Source organism: Anastrepha obliqua, chromosome 5 (genome assembly GCF_027943255.1).
Source record: "Anastrepha obliqua isolate idAnaObli1 chromosome 5, idAnaObli1_1.0, whole genome shotgun sequence".
NCBI classification, from domain to species: Eukaryota; Metazoa; Arthropoda; class Insecta; order Diptera; family Tephritidae; genus Anastrepha; species Anastrepha obliqua.
Window position 1 is genome coordinate 24,574,846 of NC_072896.1, and position 9,989 is coordinate 24,584,834.

Genomic DNA, 9,989 nt, shown 5'->3' on the forward strand with positions numbered 1-9,989 from the left:
CCCAAACCGTAATTAAAAAACTAAATTTCGCTCTCGAAATCCGAGATTATAAAATAATCTAATATATATTATAAGCATACTTTCTTCTGTATAACCCTGTGTTTTCTGTGTTATTGATAATTATTATTACGGATGTAAGGATAAACGCAGCAGAGGAAGCGGAAGACCTCTTCTGCATTCGAAAGATCAGGTGGAAAAGGACTTGGCTTCACTTGGTGTGTCCAACTGGCGCCAGTTAGTACGAGAAAAAAAACTAATGCGCTTTGTTAAACTCGGCCAAAATCGCTTAAGCGGTTATCGCGCCTATCAAGATGAAGAAGAAACGTCAGGCTAAAAACTAAAAAAAATGGGTGCCGGCAAAGAAAAGAGGTTTGTAGACATAATTCCAAAAAAAACCTTACAAAAATGGACGGTACGAGGGCACAGAAGAAAATGGTAGAGGCCAGAGCGTTCAACACTAGAGCAAGAGGAAGGCCGAGAACAAGATGGACCGACGAACTAGAGGACGACATCTAGAAACTTAGGATAACGAACTGGGAAAAAGTCGCAAGCGTTCGAGACGTATTGAGGTCCCACGTGCAGCAGGTCAAAGCTCACAAAGAGCAGTAAAGCCAAAACATGATGTTGATATTTCTGGAGGAAACCAAAAGCTTTTCAAAAAATTTCCTACTTCAATTTGCAATAAAGTTGCTCGTTCAAATGATATTTCGTGTCAAATTTAAAATTTTAGATATTATAATCTTTCTTTATTCACAATGAATTTTGTATATATATTTATATTTATATAGGGTTTTTTAATAGGTGCGCTTCAACTTTTTTCCGATAGGGAGGGCGAACGACGCAATATTTTTTATTTTTCGCTTGTCATTTGTAAACTTCATTAGTATACATTTCATCATGGAACGCTACACACTTGAGCAACGATTGCAAATCGTGCAAATTTTTTATGAAAATAATCGTTCTGTTGCTGCTACTTTAAGAGCATTACGGGCATTTTACGGTCCATTTAACAAGCCGTCCCGTTTTGGAGTTATGTGAAGTCATTGGTCTACAGTAACAAGCCGGCGACGATTTGTGAGCTCAGAGCCAAATTGAACGCGAAATTGCTGGAATTTCGGCCGATTTATGCAAAAGAGTGGTCGAAAATTGGGTTCAACGATTGGACTTCGTAAAACGTGCACGCGGTGGTCATGCAAAAGAAATCGAATTTCATACTTAAATGTATATGTTCAAACTCGATAATAAAAAAAAAATTAGTTAAAAAAGTCAAACCGTTTGTGTTTTATTCAAAAAAGTTCAAAAGTTGAAGCGCTCTTACTGAAAAACCCTATATATGCATATATGTATATAATCACCGTGTACATACTTAGTTAGAGGTTTCGCCGAGCTCCTGCTCCAATTTGTGGTGTACGCCTTGATATTGTACCACAAATGGCCAAAAGTAATCACCTAATACAGTTGTTTTTTCAATCTTAGAATCTCTTTAAATATTCCGGGGTTGTTTTTGAATTAGTTCTTTTTGAACAGGTACTTTTTGAACTACTCCGTTTTACACTAGTCCTTTTTAAACTAGTACTTTTTGAACTGCTCCTTTTTACACTAGTACTTTTTAAACTACTCCGTTTTGAACTACTCCATTTTGAATTAGTTTTCAACTAGTCCGTTTCAATGTCATCTAAAAATGTTCATATTTGTATTTTGTGAGCTCAAGACCAGTGTAACCTCTTGCGCTAGAAATTAGTTTCCCAAATCCAGTGACTGTATTGTCTAAATCAATTTTTAACGAGCTCTTGCTTGTATCCATAGACGTTTTGCCCTGCTATTGCTTATTATAAAATGTAATATCGAATTTCCCATGCGTATTGCTGCTATAATTTGTTGCAACCTCAGTAGACTTCGTTTACGGATTTCCCCCAACTATCTATCACTAGCAACAAATTGCGTAATTAAATAAATTAACTATTGCTGCACTTTACCTTCTTTGCATATCGTTGATGATAATTAAATAAATCAAAAACACTAAAATATTCCGTCAAATCAATTTCTATGTAGAAAAACCTTTAAAAATACCCAGCTGATTGATACAAAACTGACAGATAATAGCCAATTTTGCAACTAATCTGCCATATGTGAAGTACTTTTAGCAAGTAGCGAATAGATAGAGCAACTGTCATAAATAAACTTATGATAACATCACTGGAAAGCAGCTGTCAAGCATTACATTTATTTGGAAGCACTTAATGAGTATAGGTAAGGCCGCGTTCATACAGGGCAATCTTTGTTGTTTCAATTCGTTGCTTGTGATGCTCGTGCTCTGAAACACCCTTTGTGTTCGTTCTCGTTCTTCTCAATGTTGATGTTGACTGCAGACTTAAAACTAGTAATTGCAAGGTGTATGAACACGGTGGTCAACACCAAAAGAGAGAGAGTTGAAGCAACAAAATTTGCTGAATGAAACTTGCTAAATATCAGAAAAAAAGAGATTTGGCAGCATTGAAAATACTGAGTTACACAAGTCTTATAACCTATAATCAAACTCGCTATAGGCGAATCTCACTCGATAACTTTGTTGCTGATTTCACATGCAAATTTTTTGTCATGTGAGCAGAGCTCAAAAATAGCGAGCAGAGAAGTGGCGAATCGAAGACGGCTAATGTAATATGGCACGAAACTAATCATCCTATTATAAGCTTACCGCCGTACCAGAATGGATTCGATACAATTTAAGGCGTGCGTAGGTTCGAATCTCCGTGCATGGCCATGATTTCATAGAAAAAGTTGTTTGTAATAGCGACAATAGATATCCTCCGCGTGTATTTCTGATTGTCATAAAAACCATTTGCCGTTCGGAGTCGGCTTAAAACTATAGGCCGCCCCTCCATTTATGGAACAACATCAAGACGCACACTACGAATAGGAGGAGGAGTTCGGCCAAACACCTAGGTTAGGTTAGGTTAAATGGCTGCCCTAGCTAAGGGCTCACTTGGACGAATATTAAAAATTCGTCCGTTGTGGTGCCATACATGGGAGAGGAGAAAGAAGAAGGGAAGGAAGAAGGAGCCTTGGAATTAGAGACGATGATGACCATACATTTTACGACGACGCCGACGGTGGCTGATTTGCGTTCGTAATTAGCCGCAACAAGCTACTGATGAACTTCACCAAATTTATGGTATTTACACTGGCTATATCCGCAGGCGTAGCGAAAAAGTGAGAGCCCAGATGTCTAAGTCTTTGCCAGACGAGAGCAGGGCAGCATTTTATAACTTTAAACGAGCAATTCTTGTATGCATATCTGTATAGCCACACGATCTTAGGATTAGCTTAACGGATTTGAATGAAATTTGGCACACAGATAGTGTATCACATTTCTAAACTTTTCACCTAGGTGTTGCCACTGACAATGTTTGACAGGGTTGCCACCTGTTCGAAATTAAAAAAAAAATTGCATGAGATATGCCGATGTGGGTATCAAAAGAAAGGAATTTCACTCCGCCTTACAATAGAGATATAAAACCCCGATTGGATCACGGAAAAAGGGTTAAAAATTGATCCAAAGTTTTTCACACAGGCGGACTACGAGCTCTATATTTTATACATAAAAAAAAATTCTGACGTGTACATGAAAATCGCCGATACACGTTATTTTTATTTTTTCTCCCCTTTCCGAAAAAGTATATTTGGTTCATAGGACAGAAAAAAAGTTCGTTTTTGTAACGCAGTGTAATATAAGAACGCATTAAATTTTGTATAGCACTTGTGTGCAATATTTTAACACATCACACAAAAATTACAATTTCGATAATTGGCCGAATTGTTCACTAATTTTGCATTGTATTTGACGTTTCGTGTTTTTTTATTGCCAGCCACTGTACGAGTGAAAAATAGTTCAAAAGTTTGAATATGCAATTTTCCTTATTGATCTATTTTGTTTGTTTTCGTTTATTTTCAAGTATTTAACTGACGCTTAAATGTTGTCTATGCAAATGCAAATTAATTTGTTTACCAAATCATTGACGTCTGTGTTGTTTTTACATGTTTAAATATGTGCAATCGCAAAATGTTACTGAAAAAGTGGTCAAGAAATCACATCTTTCACGGCGCATGCCGCGGAACCGTTTAAAATTTATTGCAATATAACAGTATTTTCATTTCCAATTAAGTTGTTGTCGGTGCACGAGATTTCAGTTTATTTCTCTTTTATATTTCAGCTGCGGTAAGCATTGCGTTATGTGCAACATTCATACATACATTCAAACATACATTCATACAAACATACATATGTACATATGTATCTGCATTTTGACGTTGTTAAGAGTTTCATCTTTTATTACTTTTTAAATTAATTTCGATTTCACTGATTCGCTTGGGATCCCCAGTCCGACTATGCACACTGTGCGCCAACATGCCGATGCATTTGAGCAGCATAAACTCATACACACGGCCTGCGCCAGTGGCGGCGCACAGTGGTAGGTATTTAAACAAATTTTGGAGAAAAAAATTCTATCCAAGGTTTGAAATTTTCTACTTGTAAACTTGAAAGGAAGACAAGAAACTGTGTGCGTTGCAATGATATTCGTCTAATTTTAAAAATATACTTATCGATTTTAACACTGGCTCGCATTCTTATTTTCAGGCCTCCTCATGCCTTCATTGCGTGTTTTGCTCTAATTTTTTTAAATATAAATGCTATGAAATTATCTATATTATATGTCTTTTAATTTCGATTAAAAATTAACTGCATATAAAAATAAAATCCATTGCATTATTTATGTACAGGATTCCTGTATTGGGGATGTATTTCAATAGGTCTTGATGACGTTCCAGTGTTCAATTTGGAAGAATAGTGAAACGGGACGCACTTGATTTTATTTATTAGAAATACGGTGAACCCATCTTTGGCCAGATACTCAGAGTCAGTAAGCTTTTGCCTGTCCAAGGGAGTGGGTGGACACCTCCCAACCAAAAAGGGCAACTTCTTGCGATACAGAAGATTAGGTATAGGAAAAAATGTCCACTCAAGGGAAGTGTCCGGCTAATAGAGGTTAAACTGTAGTGTAGGGTGGGCCATGTAAAATTTGCTTTTTGAATCGGCTATAAAAGAAAAACTAATCAATATTTTTTCAAACTTTTTTTTTTATTTTGAAGATTGAACATTGTCATTTATGAATGAAAAATAATATCGTTCAAATGACTGCCACGACTGGCTTTACAGTAGGCCATTCGATCAACCCAATTTTTAAGCACATTTTCGATTGTTTGGACTCCAATTTCATGAATGGCAACTTCGATTTCGTGTTTTAAAGCATCAATCGTCTTTGCATGGTTCGCATAGCATTTGTCCTTAACGGCTTCCCACAAAAAATAGTCCAACGGGCTTAAATCACAGCTCCGAGGTGGCCAATTGATATCGGAATTTCGGCTGATTATTCGGTTTTCAAAAACGGTAGCCAAAAGTTCGAGTGTAACTTTGGCAGTGTGACAAGTTGCACCGTCCTGTTGAAACCAAATGTCGACCATGTCATCCTCTTCAGTTTTTGTAAACAACTCGTTGGGCATGTCACGGTCACGCTCGCCATTTACTGTAACCGTGGCTCCTCACTCATTTTCGAAAAAAAAAAAAAATGGCCCGATGATACCGCCAGACCAAAAACCGCACCAAACAGTGACTCGTTGTGGATGCATTTACTTCTTTACAGTAACGTGTGGATTCTGAGCCCCAATTCGTCAGTTTATATAAAAAGGTTTGTAATTTTGATTTTTCTCCTACAGTTGAAAACTATATGGCGGGTGTTTTTACATGCTTTAGAGCATAAAATGACAATACAAAATAGAAATATTGTAGGAATGACATTTTTTTATTATGTGTATTCTAGTAGACAAATTCGTAGCATTTATTTTTTGAATCTGTTATCCGGCATATGTCCGTTATGTCTAAGAGATACATAGCCCATTCCATCAGTTGAATTTTTTATTACTTTATCCTATAAATCTGGCCGCGTGACGTCAATGGTAGCTTGAATATAGACTTCCAATCCTTCAATAGTGTCTGGTTTGTCGGCATAAGCCAATGACTTAACATAACCCCAAACAAATAATACAGAGGCGTTAAATCGCACGAACGAGGGGCCGGTGAACCAGACACCTTCTGGAAGGAAAGTTGTCTCCAAATTGATTTCTCAATAAATCAATTGTTAAGCGCGCTGTATGGCAAGTTGCGACGTTTTGTTGGAACCAAAAGCTCCTTCCTCATTTCGAAAGAAATAAAGACCGATGATGCCACCAGTGCTTTATGAATCCCATATGAAGCAGCGCCATAGGAAAAAGTCCCGCTCATATGATTTTCTGATTAGACAATCCTCATTTAACACATAATGGCTCCTATTATGAGTTGGATTCGATCTTCGATATTCGTTGGTTGTCCAAGATCGAAAATCGAATGTCAATTTAGTATTATGAGCGGTGCATGCCTGTCGAAATTTTCGTTGTATACCGAATTTAAAGTCGAATGCAATTTTGCTTTCGTTTGTGTAGCGTATTGTGGGAAAATTAGTTAAAATGTAAGTTTTTTCGATTATTTATTGTTTTATAGTAACCAAATAATAAATATATACTAATTTTGTTAATTTTATGCAGGTCGAATGTCGTGAGTACGAAACAGCAATTAGAAAGGCTGATTGCATTAATGGAAGAGAATCCACAATTCGTAAAAGGGATTTGCACCAAAGTTCAAACAGCAAAGAAACGGGAGGAGTTTACAACGGAGCTGAATTGCTTGGGACCACCAGTTAGAACGGCAGCAAAATGGATTAAGGTTAATAATGGTTTTTTTTTGTGATGTTTGTAGAAATACATTTTTATTTTCCCTTGGCAGGTATGGGCTGACATGAAGTCAAAAGCGAAGAAAAAATTTCGCAAAACAAAGCTGAACTCCGAGCAACAGGTGGGAGGCCTAACAAATATAATTTTCCAGGATATCTATTACTTCCGATAGCACAACAGACACTGTGGGTTGTGCAAGTCCTAGCATACCTTCATTACCAATGCTCAATTGGTACGATCCCAGAGCACAAAATCGCAGAACTGTTGCTAGCTTTAAAATATTTTGAATGGATTTGGCTCGGTGCCCTGCTGCAACTGGTTTTCTGTACTGGACAGTAGGTTCATAAACGCCTCTTTAGATAATCTAAAGTTCTTTAAAAATCTGTAAGGTAATTTCTGTAATATCGAGTACGTGAACACATTTTGAAAATTCTAAACTTACTCAGTGGAAACCATTTCTAGGGGGTTGGATGCGTGCCTCAACCGTTTTCTACTTCTAGCTAGTTCCACTAATCTTTCATCGTCCGATGAATTGTCGAACCACAACTCCGTTGTACCCATTTTCACAAAAAATACTTTTTTTAACTTTTAAAAATGTTGTTAACAAAAAATTTCAATACAATCGCTTTTTCTTTTATTTTAATTTACTGTATCAGCTGAGAAAAAATTATCTATTGTAAATGCGTCGAGCGATCGAAATTCACAATAGTCCTATTCTTCAGCGAATGAGCACCATAATACCAAATGAAAATTCGTTCGATCAGCTCTTTCGACTGCAGTCGAAGATCGAATGTTGCTCATAATAAGGGCCAATAACAAGCGTTAATTTAACGAGAGAACTAGATTTGATTTATTCATTAGCAATCAGCACCCACTGTGCCGACGACGATCGTCACAAGTGCACACACACACATATATACAATTTCCACAGGGCTAATCGTGCGTGTGGCTCATGCGCGCTCATACAAATGCGTTCCACAAACCCTCTGATACGCCGCTAACAGCAATCGTAGCGCTGCGTTGCGTTGAAGCTATTTTTTTTGTTTTATTAAGCCGATGACCACGCGTGTGTATGTGTGTGTGTGCGAGACGTCGTGCATTGGCAGTGTATGTGTTGTTTGTTGTTTTTCACTTGATGTTACGTAGCATAAATTGCTTGTCATACTTGTGGGGGCATGCTTGCGAATTACATATGTATGCATGGCGGTGTGTATGTATGCATGTATGAAGTACGAAAGAAAAATGTATAAATAAGTAAAGAAGAAAACAAAATAGTTCACTCATGCTGTCTCTGCGTTTTGTAGTGTTTTTAGTCGTTTTGTTTTGTTATATTTTTCTTCTTTTTTTATTTCTTTAATTATAGGCACCTTTGCCTTCATTGAACGAGTTCTTTGATTTTATAATCATTTGCAGGTTTTTTCAAAATAATTTCTTTCTTTCGCGTAAATTATTGCACTTTGTCGCGCCTGCACGGGCGCTCTTTCGCAGCCACTTATATTCGCCCTACCCCACCAGCAACACCGAAAATCAAAACTGCACCGCAATGCATTTCTACGCTTTGCTTCAAACAAACCTTTACTGAATCATTTTGATTGCACTTTGATTGGCGCACTTAATTATTATTGTGCAATTGGCTTTGTTATTAAATATCATTTTCGTTTAACGCGCACACTAATTTCAACAAATGAATTATTTTTTACTTGCTCGTAATAGCCATTAAAAGCTATAAAACTATGTATATGTATATAAGTACGTAGGTATGTAAGTATGTAATGCATGTAGGAAAAAAAGTCAATGCGGCAAATATTTTTGTACTGTACCTGCTAAAGAAACGACAGCCCAACTAAGCCCGCGACGACATTGTGTGAGCAACGATACGTCTGTCGGAGACAGTGACACCACCACTGACAGACAGCCAAACACCAGACGGCAAGCGCCAAGCGTTAAGCGACAATGACAATAGCGGCAACGACAACGGCCACGGCAAAGATTTGCACCGCCAATTGCAAATATTTAGTATTTAGTATGCGCGTAAATATTGAATAAGTTCCCAAATGTGCTTACATGGGCGTACATATGTACATGAGTATGTTCTTATAGTACGTCAGAGTGATTTCTAGCTAAAATACATACATTCACATTCACCCATATGTATGTAGGTGCAAACAACGAAAGTTTGTGCGGCTGTTCACTGACTATGCTTGTTCCCCTGCTATTATTGCAGTTCTTTATTTAGCCTTATTGACGTTTGAAATGTCTTTCAGCTGTTTCTGCATATTCTTCTTTTCAAGTCCGTACATTTTCTTTTGGCCTGCGTGCTGCTTTGTCTTCCTTCACTGATTTCAGCCACTGTGTTCACTTACACTGGCATTTTTTGTTTTTTTTACTCACTTGTTCACTTACTCGTTCACTCATTGCTTGGCTGATTGGCTGTCTGGCTAATCAATTTCCTAACACACTCAACTGCTTTTTATCACTGCACATACGGAAATATGTCCATATGTATGTATGTATGCCTGTATGCATATACACTTTGCAGATAAAACAAAATATTTGGACATACTATATGTATGCGTGTATGCATTTACATATGTACAATAGTCATATATTTCGCTACACAAACAAATATTTGAAAACAACAATAGCCACAGACTAGAAGTACCTAAGCGCACAGGCGCAGGCACTGACACAGACTCGCGGCTATGTGTAAAATTTAATCGTTGATAAGTCAAATTGCTTTTCATTCCACAATAATAACAACAACAAACACAATAACACCAATAGCAATAGCAAACGCGATTAATAAATGCAGAAACAAAAGAAGATTGTAGTGAATAATAAAAGCAATGGCAAAACACAGCACAACAAATAAAAACAAGGAAAAAATCCGATTGAAAAGAAAAAACAACAATATCCCCAACCGTGTTGATGACTATGCGCACAATGACAACGACTACGAGAACGACAACGGCGATGACGATCCATCATCGCCAAACGACGACGACGACGACAACAACGAGAACAGCGATCGGATCGTGGCGAAGAGTTTGTTATCGCTATGCGAGTAAAATACTCAATAATAACTAAACAATACCAACATCGCGCAGTCGGAGTCGCCAATAGTGGCGTTGTCGCTGGCGCAGCCGGTATCGACGAGAGTTGACGTA

At 37.5% G+C, this 9,989-nt stretch overlaps 1 protein-coding gene across 2 annotated transcripts in view; it reads right to left on the bottom strand.

Annotated features, from left to right (window-relative positions):
* Positions 1–9,611, bottom strand: part of LOC129247108 (transcription factor HNF-4 homolog) — a 120,223-nt gene extending 110,612 nt beyond the window's left edge. For both annotated transcript variants that reach the window (XM_054886040.1, XM_054886039.1), the window contains exon 1: positions 8,643–9,611. The gene's annotated coding sequence lies outside the window, so the exon portion shown is untranslated. The remainder of the gene's footprint in view (positions 1–8,642) is intronic.
* Positions 9,612–9,989: the final 378 nt, after the last annotated feature.